Below are 16,866 nucleotides of genomic sequence, written 5' to 3'. Positions count from 1 at the left end.
GAAAATTAAAGTTCTAAACTACAGAAAAGATATTCCTGACTGGATCCCTATCATGAAAATACCCTTATACCAAGATCATCTATTACACTAAAGGATCTATTTCTGATGTCTTCAAGCGTCGAATTGCAGATATACAGCAGGAATGTTTCATAATTGGCAATGTTTGACTGTAAGACTGTGAGAAAGTACTGGATTGATCAGAAGATGCCCACAGTTTCTAGGTAGAGAAACATTTAATAAACAAAGTGTTGATGATTTTTCTATATGAAGTGCAGAAATCAAATTTTCTCCATTGTGTACTCAAGACTTGTATGAGTAAACAGAATGTCTTAGCAAGGTTCTGTAGATGCTGAGACATTCACAAATAAAGACAGGCTAGTAACCAGCATACAATATTTCAAACTTGATCAAGAAGTTTAAATTTAAGGAAATTGGAACAAGTACAGCACCAATTCAGAACAGCCATGTAGAAGCCTTTTTTTTTAAAGTTAAAATTGTTGAATGTAAAACTTGCTTTGCAAGCCAGATCTTAAACATTGACTGCTCAATAAGAGAAAATGACAAGATGCAGTTGCCAAATAATTTCAAATCTCTAATGATTCCAGGCATCAAACTTGGCATACTGTGCATATAGCAAGATCAAAGCACACCCATAAAGATTAAGCTTGGCTCTGTTGGTAGCACTGTCAGCTGAGCCAGAAGGCGTGGATTTCAAGCCCCACTTCAGAAATTTGGGCACAAAAATGTCTGACTTTCTTTAATTGGAGAGGCTTGATGTTAGCAATAATCGCTTATCAGGTGAGGTAAAATCTTTATTTATTCTCCATTATTTTTGGGCACAAAAATCTAGTAAAATACTGAGTGTTGCCCAATTGCCATTTTTCAAACGTAACATTAAATTATGACCCATCTGTTCTCTGAGGTAGACTCGATGATACCTTTTTGAATAAAATAGCATAGAACATATTCCTCGTATTGTAGTCAATATTCATTCCTCAATCAATATCATTAAAGAAATTGATTATCTGATTGTCATCATGCTATTTGTGCAATATATGACCAAATTAGGTGCCACATTCTCTCATTTACAATGTACATTGCTGCAAAGTACTTTGGCATGGCCTGTGATCATGCAGAACACTGTACAAATTAATATTTATTTTCTTCTTTCTAAACTAAGGATTGAATAAAGTGACAGTGACATACAAAAGTAACTTAACATGATGAAAACTTTCTCAGAGTTACATGTTCATGCAAAGGAGCTGGGATCAAACACAACTGATCAACTTTGTCTCCAAGTCGAACTGTTAATGTGGATAAGAAGGTTAAGAAAGCCGTTTTGAGGTCAGGTTGTAGGTTTCCCTCTAATTCATGGATATCACAGACAGGCAGAGATGTCTTGTATGGTATGCAACCATTTGAAGGGTAAAGACCAAGAAATAGAAACAATGTGTACCTGGAGCAGAGAAAATGCAACTATTATTCACTACACAGAATGAGGCTGGGAGCTCTTGCTCAGAATGAAGGTCCATTTTGTGAGATGTTACGACAGCCTGGAAGATTTGTCTAACAAGGAGCTAAAGGAAGAAATCTACAGTGTAACTCTTATTGTGAGAGATAGTTCTGTTATGAATTTAAAAAATTAAAAAAAGAATGTAACCCAGGGTTACTGGGAGCATCTGTTTGATATGAGAGATGCAAATCTATCGACAGTGCAATGTTTGATAAGCAATTATTTATTTCTATAATTTAGAGTATAAGTCATCTACAAAAAGACAGTGTATACTTAAGTTTTGTTTTTAGTCATTTGATACATTAAAAGTTTTAAAACATGAAATCTTGATGTATCATTCTTTTCAGCTCATTTAGAAATTACCTTTTCTACTGAAATCATTACAAATTGGTGCCACATGTTGCAAAATTTAAACGTAATCATTAAAAAGGAAGAATATGAAAAATATCCTTATGTCATTGAGACCTCAGTTCAAATCTCACTCACAGCTGTTGGAATTCAAATAATAAAGTTAAGAATTGAAAGCTATTCTTAATGATAAACATCATTGCTTTTCTATGCAGCACAATGGGCCACCTGTGTTCCTTCTGCACTGTGAGACTTCTGTGATATACACAGAAAACAATTTGAGGCAAGTGAAAAATTAAGGTTGGCATGAGACACCATATCAGCTGCTTTGTTATTTTCTTAGGATATATAAGCATACTTCTATCTAAAAGCAAACAATTATAAGTAATTTGGCAAGGGTTTTGTAACCAAACTGACCGTTGTCAGTTATTATTAATTTACTGCATTTGAATAATGCAATTCAAAAAGGTACATATCAATAGTTTTGATTTGTAGCTTTAAAAAGATACTGTTTAGATTGGCACAACAAAGGAGATAATTCAAAAACAGTAAGGGGTATGCAATGTTTTATAACGCCCTCTTCTGGTTAGATGTTTTTTCTCTTTTATGAACTTGCATTGTTACATTTTATACATTGATACAAGTGAGTATTTAAAAAAGTTAACACAAAAGATTTTACTTAAAAATGCATTCCTACAAATAGGAATTTTACCATAAAAGTAATTAAACGTAATAAAGTGTGTTTAGGACAAAAAATAATGATCAGAAAGATAGTACATTTCTCACTGAACTATTTTCAGTTCAGCTATTTTAGTATAGGATCAGATAGTGCAGTAATACCTCAAAAAGGGTAAAGCTCAAGTTCAATATAACAGGCACAATGCTCACTTTATTACCATAGTTTTATTGCTCTATAGTAGCCCCTCTACCAGCCCAGTTAAAGCATGTATTCAGTAAATGCAAATTTATCTCCATTGGGAATATATTGAAGGTTCATTTCTTCAGTTCCCTCATACTTGCACAATATATTGAAAGAACATTGCAGTATGCTTTTCTATTCATCAAAAAACACTTTTGAGATTGAAATGAAAATAAAGTGAAGTGCATAAAACAACCACTTATTCTGCTAATGCACAAATTAGTCCAATGGTATAAGCTCAAATTCCTCCCTTCATGATAATCTAATGCTGTGAAATTTATTTTTTATAAAGTAAAATGATTTGCAGTAAACTTCATTGCAACAAAAATTTTACCCATACAACAACATTGAAAATTTGACAATTAATTTAATTCAAGAATTAATTTGACAATCACAAATATGAGGAAATAAGGAGGCTACAAAATATATAGTTAAGCGAGTGAGTAAAGATGCGGAAAATGGGCTATGGTAAGGGAAAATATAAAATTGTCTGTTTTGGTAGAATTAAATGGCAGAATAATAAAAAGATAATCTAAGTGATGAGAGGTTGCAGTGCTCTGACAGGCAGAGGGATCTGGCTGTCCTTGTGCATGAATCGCAAAGGGTTAGTATGCAGGTACACTAAGTATTTAGGAAAACCAATAGAATGTTATTATTCATCATAAAGAGGAATATTTACTAGAAAGGTATGTTTATAAAGAGGTACGTTTATCATAAAGAGAATGTTTACTAGACTAACATCTGGAATGGTGGGGTGGGGAGTTGGTTTACAAGGAAATGTTGAAACGGTTAGACTTACATCCACTGGAATTTAGAAGAGTAAGACATGAGTGAAACATACAAAATCCTGAGTGGTCTTGAGGAGTAGGTGGGAAAGTCTAGAATTAGGGCACACTATTTAAAAATCAAGGATCATCCATTTAAAACAGAGACAAGGTGAATATTTTCTCTTAGAGGGTCATGAGTCTTTGGACTCATTCTGAAAAGGTGATTGAAGCAGAGTCCTTGAATATTTTTAAGACAGAAGTAGATAGTTTCTTGTTAAGCAAGGAGGTGAAAGGTTATTGGAGGGTACAACCAAATCAGCTATGATTTTATTGAATAATGGGGCAGACTTGAGGGGCTGAATGCCTTACACTTGCTCCTTATTCATGTGTTTGTATTTAAAACTTCACTGGGCCTACAGCCATAATTGTCTGAAAATGCCCAATCTCATCTGATCTCGGAAACTAAGCAGATTCAGGTCTGGTCAGTATGAATGGGAAATGCCTGAGAATACTTGATAAAGTGTGCTTTAGGGGCCCTCTTGTGGCACAGTGGTGGAATCTCTATCCCTGGACCGGGAGGCCCAAGTTCAAGTCCACCTGCTGTAGAGGTGTGTAACAACATCTCTGAAGAGATTGATTAGAAAAATAGACTAAATGAAAGAAAACTTTGTTGTTTATTTTCTGCTATTTTTGAAAGATAGGGTGGAAATACGTAAATGTGCCAGAGCTTTTTAAAGGGAAGCAAGGGAACTTAACTGGAAAGGTGGCAAGAATCCAGTTTCCAAATCACAGATTAAAGTTACAGTATGGCATTCTCGGACGCTTTCAGACAGGGTGGCATTCCTGACCTCCTTCTGCATTCAGTAATTTACCACGGCTACTAATTAACACCCTAGCCTGCTGGAACTGGCACATTGGCACAATCTTGTTCAGCAATAAATATGAGACATGCCAGTTCACAAACCTGATAGTTTATAAGAAGCACGTACCTGGCAGAAGAGACTTCTGCCTCCAAAATACTTGGCTCCTTCATAACTGAAGTGTTCCTTTCAATAAATCCTTACTGCATACGAGCTGAAGCCAGACTAGGTCGACCAGCTCATGAGAAGTTTCAGTTAAATGCAGCCTTACACGTTATTCTTAAATGCTTATAGTGTTAAGAGGTGAAGTCTGACTGGGTCATCAAGTTTGCCCAGGTGAGACAGCCACACTAACTGATGCCACAAGACCTGAAAGGGGGCTGTGCCAAAAAGGTTCAAGTGAGGGTGGGTTAGGTAGAAAGAAACTGTAGGGATTGAAACTTGAAAGGGTGTGATGTTAGGCACACTGGAGAGACCCTGAGGAATAGAGGGATGAAACTTAGATGCAGAGGGGAGAGTCACAATGATAGGGGCAAGAGGGACAAGAAAGGATCGGAACTGCATATTTAGGGTAACATCGCCTGATGAAGGGGTTACGCTCTAAAAGCTTGTGATTTCAACTAAACCTGTTGGACTATAACCTGGTGTCATGTGACTTCTGACTTTGTCCACCCCTGTCCAACACCGCACTCCACATCATATGTATTTCAAAGTAGTATCTTTTGTGATGATATAATTCCACATTCCCAACATATAAAAGGTTTTTTTTTTAAATCAGAACCTCTAAGTTGTAGCTATTAGTGGAAAAATGTTCTACCACTGGTTTAGTAAAATAAGGCAACTGAATAATCTAAATTAGCTCTTGTGGGCAGAATTTTCTTCTCTGTGAATACAGCAACAGAGGCAGCATGAAGGAGAAATAACTGGACAAGTTGCCTCCGAGAGATACTTACCCTCTTCTTACTACCTCACCAATTAAGAGTTGAATAAGGAGGTCCATTAGAAACTTTAACTTCTTAATTGCTGTCAAATCAAGTGGTCAATTAACAGCCATTTATGGGTTATGACTCACCACTGCCCAAATTACATGACTTCCTAGCAGGCAAAACAAGTGGCTTGCTTGTTGGGATAGAGAGGATGGAAGCTTCTGTTGCCCTAATCTTGGAGCAATTCATGGCAGAAATGGGGGCAAGAGGTGGCCTCTGAAAGCAATGCCCCTGTGATCCACCTTTCCCCTGCTTCTTGTGGACCCCTACTCCACAAGAAGCAAAAGAAACCCACTTACCTTTGCACTCGAGTGCTCTGAAGGGTAGGCTTTGATAGTTGGATTCATAGGCTGCCAGCATCTGGTTAGGCAGCAGCTTCTAGTGAGGCATGACACTGCTATAGAAGCGTATGACTGGCTGAGAAGATATCAGAAAGCTCTTAACATGCTGATGTCATGTTCCCATGAGCTCTCTAAGTGGTAGGGCGGCAAGTCACTCACCACTGAACAATCCTGCCAGCACACTTCGATCACTTTTGGCTTGATGCAGGTCTTCCCTTTCACTGTCACAACTATCCATTCCATGCCACATCTAGTTTCTTCTCACAATAGCTCTTAGTGTCATTGTGCAAAGTTTCCAGGGAAGCGAAAAGCAAACTTTGATTAGCTAGAAAAGTTAGTCCTCAGTGAATCATGAACAATTTCAAAATGCAACATCACTCTGCAAGTAAGACACATACTGTGTTATCTGGACATTGCTCTATCAGATTTGCAAGCAGGAAATTATCCATTTTAACACAAGAAAGTTAAAGTCAATTTTCAAGTGAAGATCATGATGACTTGAATCAGTCATATGAACATTGTACAAAATGAAAAGTTGTGAGCACAACCCAACATGTTTGGGTCTTGTGATTAAAACCAGCAATTATTATTTTGTTGAGTGTTTCCCATAGATTCTTACTGCTGTTATTATCAAATATTTCATGTTTAAATTATTTGTAATGCTATCAAAGTAAAAATGATTTTGAAGGAGAAAACGAGTCATGTTGATACAATGTTGTGACAATTTCCCTAGCACGCAGACTGGGGACATCCGCAGAAATATATTTTTGAAAGTACTCCAGTTCTGACTTGTTCTAAATCAGAGATTCTATTCCCACTGAGCTCACTGAAGAATGCCAATTTTTATCTGCAGCTTGGCTTCAGGAGGGGACACACAGTTTGCTTCTGCAAATCTGCAATCTTTGGCAATGAATTTCCTGCCTGAAGCAGAGAATGCTCTCGCAGAGGCAAAGTAATAATGTCAGAAAGCAGAGAAGGCAGGTAGAGAGAAAACGTTTGAGAACAAAATATTACTGTCGACTACGGAATGTAGAAAGACCTTGGTGAATGGGAAGCAGAAAGCAGCAACACCTGCATAAAATTAAGTGACAAAGAACATCTCTTCAAATGGGAATTTGGGAGGAGCTCTTCTGTGAATAACAGTTGAAGCAGTTTTGTTAGTTTTCACTAATGGAAGCAATTACAAAAGTTTCAATATCAATTTTGTGTCTTATGTCAGGAAACTACTGTCTGAATGACCCCAGCACCTTTTTATTCTTTTAATTTACAGTTAGCAAAGTAACTTCAATTCTCATCGTTATCACAAAACCATTACTTCATGTGGAGGAACTTTTTTCTGATGTTCCAGGGTTGGAGCCTGGAGACTTCTCTCCTCCAAAGGAAAAAACGGGTAAACAGCATCACTCACAAAATGAACAAAAACCAGAGGTCTGCTTTCACTGAAACACTCCCCACCTGCCCATAAACCTCACAGCCTGATCTTCTGATTACTTGAAAAACTTCCAGATCAACAGTTGCTGCCACATTATTAATAATTCCATGCACCATGTTCCCCGTGAACATACCAGCATAAAAACAGTGGGCTGAATTATCCAAGGCCCTGACTGCTGTAGGTAATCGCAAGTCGCTTAGGTAAGTATAGAATTTTATGGATCTTTCTCCCAGAATTGCCAGCTTTCAACTTCTTTCGTGGAGATAATAATTGGATCCACTACCTCTACCACGGAGTTAATAAATGGGTCACATATCACTTAAGTATTTTTTCCCATCAACTCTGTCTTTTATGACAAAAATATGTTAACTTTTAACTGTAATCACCTCCAAGCTTATTTGAATCGTATTTACTTCAGGGTTACTTAACCATTGAAACTTTAATTCCTAAAAACTAAAAGTTATGTTCTAATACATGTGAATAACAACCAGATTTGTGCGACAAATGTTGCTGCTGCTTAGAATGTTAATTATGAAGATACATTCTTCATGGCCTGTCCAAGAAAACATCACAGACATCCACTAATTTAGAAGTCAGGCATCACAGCCCTGAGTTATCCCTGCAGGGCCGATAGGTCAGAAAAGAATTGATTGTTGATTATTATACACTGCTCAGCTCCAATCAAAATTCCTGTCATAATGAAACAGTACATGCTTACCTAAAACAAGACCCTAGCTTTAAGGTCTTCAGTTTGAGCTGACAGGTGGTTGATGACATGCAAGGTTCATTTGTGTAACTGAACAAACGTCTTCAACATGAAGTTCCTTTACCAAATTTCAAGGGCATATCATCATTTACCAACATTCTTGGGGTCACCTCCTGACTTCTCAAAACCCTCAACCAACTATGATACTCAAGTCAGGAGTATGATGGAATATTCCTACTCTGCTGGATAGGTGGAGCTGCAACAATATTCTGTGTGAAGTGATCAGTACCTAGGCTACTGAAATAATAGCCCTTCCCTCCACAGTGTAGCTGCAGCATGATACTTTTCAACATGAAGAAATAGAACAATTCACCAAGCTTACTTTGACAACCTTAGATCAGAATGCCACAACATCCACCACCAACCAGGTCAAGAACAAACATTGTGCTCACACAATGAACTCCAACTTCCCTTCTAAGTCACACACCGGGTAGAATTTGATTTTCCCCTCACCAAAGGTGAGTTCAGAGGATGACTGGGGACTTTGACCTATGAGATAGTAGAACCCCACAGCTTTTCTGACACCCCGAACTGAAGCATAAAGGGTGAAGTGCAGCCATCCCACCCAAAGACCAATATAGGCTCTCAAGTGTGGGCTTCATCCCACTGCTGGTGGTATTAAGGAATCACTTTACAGGGAGGCTACCTGGCAAATGCTGTGGCCTACAAAAATCAGGGGTTCCCTTGTTCGCAGGCACTGTTTGTCCGGTGAACAGGCATGACATAAGGAAGTGTGGGCGGGAGTCCACTGAGAAAGTAAATGAGAGGTAATGGAGAGACTATGACACAAGACTGGCAGCAAATATAAGAGAATGATAGTGGTAGACTTCAAGATGGCATGGACTGGTTGTTGAAATTGATGGTTCATGGCACATAAAATTAAATGCAGAAAGTGTGAAGTGAAAATATAAGAGAGGGAATATAAAGGCAGAATTCTAAAGGGATTCAAAGAAGAGTCATGTGTAGTATATTCAAAATATTGAAGATAACATGGAGGTTTAGAAGTGGTTAAAAAGCACCTTGGGTTTTATAGAAGCATGGAAGTAGTTGGTTAATTTTCATAAGTTTACACCATTTGGAGTTATGTGTAAAATTCCAGCACCACAAATCAGGAAAATGTGAAGGAATTACAGCAAGTACAGAAAATATTTACAAGAATGCTTCCAGGGATAAGAAACATCAGTTACATGGACGGATTACAGAAGTTGTGGTCATTCACCTTTGAAAAACGAGATCTGGTCACAATGTTCAAAATGGTGAGGGGTTTAGGGAGAGTAGATAGTAAATGTACCTCTTGGTAGAAGGATCAAGAACCAGAGGCATTGTTGTAACATGATTAGCAAAAGACAGTGAGATGAGAAAATTTTTTTTTTAGAAACGCAGTGAATGGTTACATATGGTTACATCTGCAATACACTGCCTGAGTGTGTGGTGGACCCAGGCTCAATTGCAGCTTTTAAAAGGGAATTGGATAAGCATCCAAAGAGAAAGAAATATCCTGTGCTACATGGAAAGTGTATGGAATGGGATCAGCTAAAACACTCTTACAGAAAGAAAGTATAGATTCAATTGGCCACCTTTCTATATTTATGCTATTATACCTTGGTAATTGAGACAAACAAACATTAAAATTCCATTAGAAAGAAGGTGCAAATTGCTACCATTAACCTTCTAAATAACATGTAGAGTTACAACGCTACTAAGAACTATATTCATTTACTACCACAGAGACTAATCAATCTCAGGTCAAGTAAAATATCTTAACTAGCAGCTTTTGATCCAAAAATAACAGTTACTTATCATGAACTAGCAGAGAATTTGGGACAAAAATCATCAAACAGATGCAAGATGTTTTCAAAGGAACCACTATCATTTTATCATGTTACACCTTATAGGTATTGAAAACTCAGCAATTCAATGTTGTTTTTCAAGTAACTGCAAAGATTTATACAGTCACAATTTTTCCTGGAAATCGGACCATTGAAGGAGAATTTCAAAAAGTTCTTACTTCTGTTTAGCATCTACCTTATAATTTGGCCAAAACATTTTTATTAATGCTTATTCATCACCGATAAAGATCGGTTTCTGTTTAAACTCAACTTTCTAGCTGTCAACTTGGGGATGATCTACACACAGAGTTCCACTACATAAATCACTGGCAATTATTAAATTGGTTCTGGGCTTTTGTCCTTCATGTTTCAGTCACAGATCTGTTGAAACATTCCCTAAAAGTGGAAGAGCCAAGGATTTAATTGGTTTTGCTTACCAAATTTCTGTATGCATATGTTTTACTAAATAATGATCACAAAAAGAAAATAATACACAAGCTACATATTGTACATGCATATTGTTAACTGGACACTAAGCAACCTGATGTGAATAAGCATATGGTAGCAATTATACTTCAGGCCCTCCTATTTGTATGCTTACTTGCACAAGATATTGGTTATAACAATGTAGAGTAATGCATTGTTGAAAAGATTTAATATTGAAAGACTTTGATGTTTAGGTAATGGTCTTCCTCATGACTGAAATTTCTGAAAAAAAAATCAGGGCATCAAATGGGCTCATGCTGCACTATTAATTTTATATTGAGTCAAATGTTCTGGCAATATATCCCAAAAATACAGCAACTTTGCTTACTACCTGCAAAACTGGAACATATATCCTGATTAAGAACCTGTTTGTCCAGCTTAAAGTCAACATATGTGCCTAAGTAATTGCAGTTGGGCTTTACAATGACTGATGGTGGGGAAATGGATTAACTGTTCACCCAAGCTAAAAGTTGGTCAAATAATTATAAGCCAGAGATGTAACAAATAATAAATAAGGAAAATGAAATGGAACAATGTAAAATTATGAAGAATGATGGTATAATTGAAAATAATCCACCTGAGGAACTATGCAAACCCAATTGTGTCTGTTGTGAACCTTCTGAAAGTAGGCAACGATTTTCCAAATTAGATCTTTCCCAAGTTTAATTGCAAACAGAAGTTCTGAAAGAAAGTTAGAACTTGATTACAATTAATGTGTAAGTACTACATCTTTTCAAAAGAATAATTTTAGTACTACATCTACTCTGACTATCAAGACAATGTTAGTTGTTTTCAATGAATTTTGGTTGATCGTAATTTTACTGGAGTGTCACAAAATCTCAAAATAGTTGCAAGTATTTACAGGTATATGAAAACAAACTGCAGCTACAGAAGTCCAAATACTCGCCATTGCAAAACTGTATATTTTCTGCAACTCATTATTAACACATTTGCTAGTCAATCATCAAAGGAAGGAAGGTGAAGCATGATCTCTGCTCATGATCCAACAAATTTAGAAGTGTGTCAGAATTGTTTGTGTATTTTTGCTCTGTGTGTATCAAGTCACATGCTTGTAAAATAGACTTATTCATAACAGCAAAAAAAGTGGATGTGGCAGAAAAATTGTCAAAGCGGCTTTCAGTTACTCAGAGTTATAATAGCAAGTGCATCGTTATTGAGACAATCTGGCCTGAACTTTTGTTTACAAGTCAAATGATGACAGGCAGGAGAATTCGCAGCCCCACGAACCTGGCTGTTAAATGTGTTTTCTCAGCTGTCAAATGTTTAGTCCAGAGGCTGGTGGTTACCTTGGAGGTCGGGCCAGGAGACACTAGAATAAAATATGGAGGTGACTAGGCAAAGACCTGCTTCTGTACACTTCCATTTTACTTAAGTTTTCTAAAAAACAGCGCTCTTGCTTCTCATAACTCCCTGTACACTCCATACCAAACCATGCCACCTCATGCCCCTTATAATCTTCACGACAATCTATACTCTTGTAGACCTCTATGGCCCCTCATTTCCTCCATTACACCTATGCCCCACCATCCATCCTGCACTGTTCTTTATAGGTCCATACATATTTTGTGCCAGCTCATGCCAATTTATGCCTCGTATCCAGTACATTATGCAGTTCTCTGCCAAATCATGTAGCATCCACCATGGGAAGATTTTGCTGGTCCACATTAAGCTCTAGCAGGACTTATACTCCTCTGGTAAATCTGCACATTATGCCAGTCATCCTGGAGAGCAAAAGTAGCCCACTTCTGGTGCAAGAACATGGATAGCCTGCAGGTCCATCACCAGAATTGGGAGAGATGCTTTTAACCTACCATAATTACGTATTTGTAAGTTAATATTCTATTTTTGGTTCAGAGGTTTATTCTGGATACTAACTACTTAAGATTCCCAAATTATTGTTTACGCATAATACGTTTATTTGGCACTCAAAAAGTAATTAACACTTTCAGATTTAGGGCTCCTGTGGTGTAATGGTAGTGTCCCTACCTCTGGGCCAGGAGACTTCTGCTCCAGAGGTGTGCCATATCATCTCTAATCTCTGATTAGAAATATCTGCATTCACACATCCAGGTGTGCAAGGTTACCTGGGATTGTCCAGGAGTCAGAACGGAGGGAATGATCAGTTCTCCCTTTCTGGTCTCCAAGCAGTTGATCAGCTTCCTAAATCCTGAGTTAGCAAGAGATCATGTTGAGGCACACTTCCTTACATTTCACTTGATGTTTGCTACTCACATGATCAGCTCCAGACAGGCCAAAGCTTCCTTCTCGAACCTCAGATTGGCCAGTTGTCTCTTGGCAGCCTCAAGTTTTTGACCATTTTACATAACTAGATCTACAGGTCATGTGGTACAGTGGACTGGAAAGATGGCTCAAGTCTCAGAGGTGCATCATTACATGTCTGAACAGGTTATTTAGGAATATCTGCACAGCCAGTTCTCTGCTGTCCAGCCCTCTCACAACTAATAAAATGATAATCTCATCTCTACCAACTTCTCTGTTTCCAAATAACCAACCCGTTGGCTCACTTGTTACAAATCAAACAACTTTAACCTTATCAATTGAATATTTAATCTTATCTAGAACACAATCTTACAGGTTTTCATTCATTCAGTTCCTTTAACAATATAAGTTACACCATATTACTCACACTACAGGCTTGGAATCAAGATTGCCATACTTAAAAATTTTAAAGATCACTTAAACTTCGATTACTGCAAACAAATTTCACACCAGTCCTTCAAGGTTAATAAGATCAGTTAACTATATAATACAGATTTGTCATGTTCCACACACACACACATTATTCTAGCACTTGTTTCTTTGTCTTTGTTATTTCTTATTAATTTACATCACTACTTCCTTCATCTTGCATCATACCAGTCATAGGGGCAATAGGGAAAGGAGGGTGGGAAGCCCCTACAATCTCACAGAGAAGTTGATGAACAGTATTACACATACCTATGGAACTCTACCTTACAGACAACATCCCATCCCATCATTATCAAAGCTAGGCATGTCCTGTATCAGAGATGCTGGCACACACTGTGAGAAGACAGTTGCCCTGGCAGTCCCGAACACTGGAGGCGCTGGATCCCATGAAGTCTCATGGAATCTGATCAAACATGGACAAAGAAACCTCCTGCTGATTATCATGTAGCATGTTCTGACAATGGGTCACTGGACTCGAAACACTGCATCTGCTTTCTCACCACAGATGCTGTCAGACTTACTGATTATCTCTTACTATTTCTGTTTGTGTTTCAGAGTTCTAGCGTCCACAGTGCTTTTTTTTGTACTATGTACCACCCTCTTTCAAATGAGCTGGACTAGCCACATATATACTGACCCTACAAGAGCAGATCATAGGCTTGGACTTCTGCAGCAATCCTGACTCCCCAAAGCCTGTCCACTACCTAAAAAGCACAAGTAAGGAGTATTTTGGAATACAGCCCACTTGCATGAATGAGTAAAGCTGCAACAATACACAAGAAACTTGGAACGATTCAAAACAAAATAGCCCATTTGATTAGGGCATATCTGTAAACATTCATATTTCCCTCATGGACACACAGTAGCAGCAGTGTATACCATGCACAAGATGCACTGCAGAAATTCACCAAAGTTCCTGATGCAGCACCTTCCAAATTCGTGACCACTACTATCTAGAAGGACAAGGGTGGCAGATGCACATGCACATCACCACCTGTAGTTCCTCTCCAAGTGACTCACCAGCCTGAATCTGAAGTATATTCCTTCATGTTCACTGGGTCAAAGTCCTGGAATTCCTCCTCCAACAGGTAACGCTCCCTTCAAGCTGCGCAGCTACTCTGCAGTCCTCTGAGGTTCGGTGCATGCTGATCAGCGTGCTAATGAATCGATTTCCAGTTTTGTGCCAACGGCGCCCCCGCAAAAAAGATATGATATATTCCTGTGGCAAATGGGACTTGTACCTTATGGTCTTGAGGTACAGACACTACCACTGCATTGCAAGAGCCTTTGATCCCCATCTAGAATTTTACAGCACAGAAAGAGGCCCTTTGGCCCTAGTGTTCATGATGGTCATCAAGCACATTGTGACTCCAGTCCCCATTTTCCAGTAGTTGTCCTGTAGTCTTGTGGACATTTTCTAACTCAACCTGTTCAGAATTGTTATTATGCACCTAAGGAGCAATTGGGACTTGAATTTGAGCCTCCTGGCCCAGGGGCAGGGACAATACCACTGCTCCACAAGACCTGTTGATCCCTTTCTATACATTTGAGCATGTGAATCCTCAATTAATGTTTATCATCTCAATACAATAAACACCGAATTAATACACAAGTAAAATCTGCCACCTCTAAACTCATCTCTAACAACTGCAAGAAGTTCATTGATATCTTTGTTACTAAGATATGAGCTCCCATCTCAGTAACCTCTACTCCTTATTTATCTGTCTCTTTCCTAATTCTGAAACCAGTCTTTCTAAAGCTTTTTGCTCATCTCCCCCACAGTCATTCTCACCACCCTGCAGACTAGCATGTTTTCTTTCCTGGCCCCACTATGCAGATATCACCTGCCTCTCTTTCGAAAATCCTCTCATTAACCTCTGCTGTACAAATGATCCACAAGGCCTTTCCTTGAAAATCACTTTCCATCCTTAACGTCCTTTTCTTTTCACATTTTGAACGTACTGTCATTTCCCAAATCTATATTTTTGATGCCAATTTTCCACATCTCAAATTATACAGTCCCCACCAGAGCCCATTAAAGGACCCTCCTATTCTTCATTTACACATTACCCTTGGTTACATCAGCAGACATGGTGTCAGTTTCTACAAGTACAGTGGTGACACTGACTAATTCTCAATGCCACAACTATCTGGCTGCTGTAAGACTTCTTGGTTGATATTCAATGCTGGATGACCTTTAGTTGATTTGTTTAACATTTAAAACATCGGTGCCTTGTCCTTTATCCCAACACAAATCCCATGGCCTCACCAGTAACTCCATCGCTCAGTGTCATAAACTGTCTAAACTTTAGCATCCTATTCAATCCTGAGCAGCAAGTCTAATCCTCTGTCTGCTCCATCATTGCCTATTGGGTAGATCATGCTTCACAAACCTCACTGAATTCTTTGAAGAGGTGACCAAACACGTGAATGAAGGTAGAGCAGTGGATGTAGTATACATGGATTTAAATAAGGCGTTTGATAAGGTTCCCCATGGTAGGCTCATGCAGAAAGTAAGGAGGCATGGGATAGGAGTAAATGAGGCAGATTGGATTCAGAATTGGCTCACCCTTAGAAGACAAAGGGTGGGAGTGGACGGAAAATATTCAACATGGTGCTCAGTTACGAATGGTGTACCACAAGGATCTGTTCTGGGTCCTCTTCTTTTTGTGACTTTTGTAAATGATTTGGATGAAGGAGTGCAAGGGCGGATTAGTAAGTTTGTGAACGATACGAAGGTGGGTCGAGTTGTGGATAGTGCGGAGGGCTGTTCTAGGTTACAAAGGGACATTGATAGGATGCAGAGCTGGGCTGAGGAGTGGCAGATGGAGTTTAACCCTGAAAAGTGTGAGGTGATTCATTTTGGAAGGACAAACTTGAAAGCAGAATACAGGGTTAACGGAAAGATTCTTGGCAGTGTGGAGGAGCAGAGGGATCTTGGGGTTCACGTCCACAGTTCCCTGAAAGCGGCCACCAGGGTGGATAGAGTTGTTAAGAAGGCGTATGGTGTGTTAGCTTTCATTAATAGAGGGATTGAGTTCAATAGCGTGAAGTTATGCTCCAGCTATACAAAACCCTAGTTCGGCCACATCTGGAGTATTGTGTCTGGTTCTGGTCGCCTCATTACAGGAAAGATGTGGAAGCGTTGGAAAAGGTGCAGAGGAGATTTACCAGGATGTTGCCTGGAATGGAGGGAAGGTCATACGAGGAAAGGTTGAGAGAACTAGGGCTTTTCTCTTTAGAACGATGAAGGATGAGTGGTGACTGGATAGAGGTTTACAAAATGATCAGAGGTATAGCTAGAGTGGACAGCCAGAGACTTTTTCCTAGGGTGGAGGTAGCTATTATGAGGGGGCATAGTTTTAAAGTGAGTGGAGGTAGATATAGGGGAGACGTCAGAGATAGGTTCTCTACTCAGAGAGTGGTAGGGGCGTGGAATGCATTGCCAGAGAGGGTAGTGGAGTCGGCCTCATTAGGAGCATTTAAGCAGCTATTAGATAGGCATATGGATGATAGTATAAGGTAGGGGTGGAGGTTAGATAGACCTTAGGCTTAGGGTAAAAGTTCGGCACAACATCGTGGGCCGAAGGGCCTGTACTGTGCTGTACTGTTCTATGTTCTATTTCGACCTCCATAACACCCCAAATTCAAACTACTGAACTCTGTTGTCATTTTCTAGTCCCACACTGCAACCACTCCAGAACCTGTGTCCTCACTGAACTTTACAGCTTCTGGATAATCAAAGTAGCCTAGATATTCTCAGAGCCATTTTATATTCTCGTTCACACCTAGAAATTTTGGTATGCTGCATTACATTAAATGAAGGTAACCTGTCTGCTCTCTAGAAAGCAGAGATTCATTTGCACCAGCAGGTTGTAATGGTCACAGA

General features: G+C 38.9%; 1 protein-coding gene across 1 annotated transcript in view; it reads right to left on the bottom strand.

Moving 5' to 3' along the window:
- The window catches only part of lrriq1 (leucine-rich repeats and IQ motif containing 1), a 197,777-nt gene that overhangs the window by 131,241 nt on the left and 49,670 nt on the right, over nt 1-16,866 (bottom strand). The window lies entirely within an intron of this gene.

Source organism: Rhincodon typus, chromosome 18, assembly GCF_021869965.1.
Source record: "Rhincodon typus isolate 14 chromosome 18, sRhiTyp1.1, whole genome shotgun sequence".
Lineage (NCBI taxonomy): Eukaryota > Metazoa > Chordata > Chondrichthyes > Orectolobiformes > Rhincodontidae > Rhincodon > Rhincodon typus.
The sequence above is the reverse complement of the archived record's forward strand: the minus strand, read 5'-3'. Positions and strand labels throughout refer to the sequence as shown.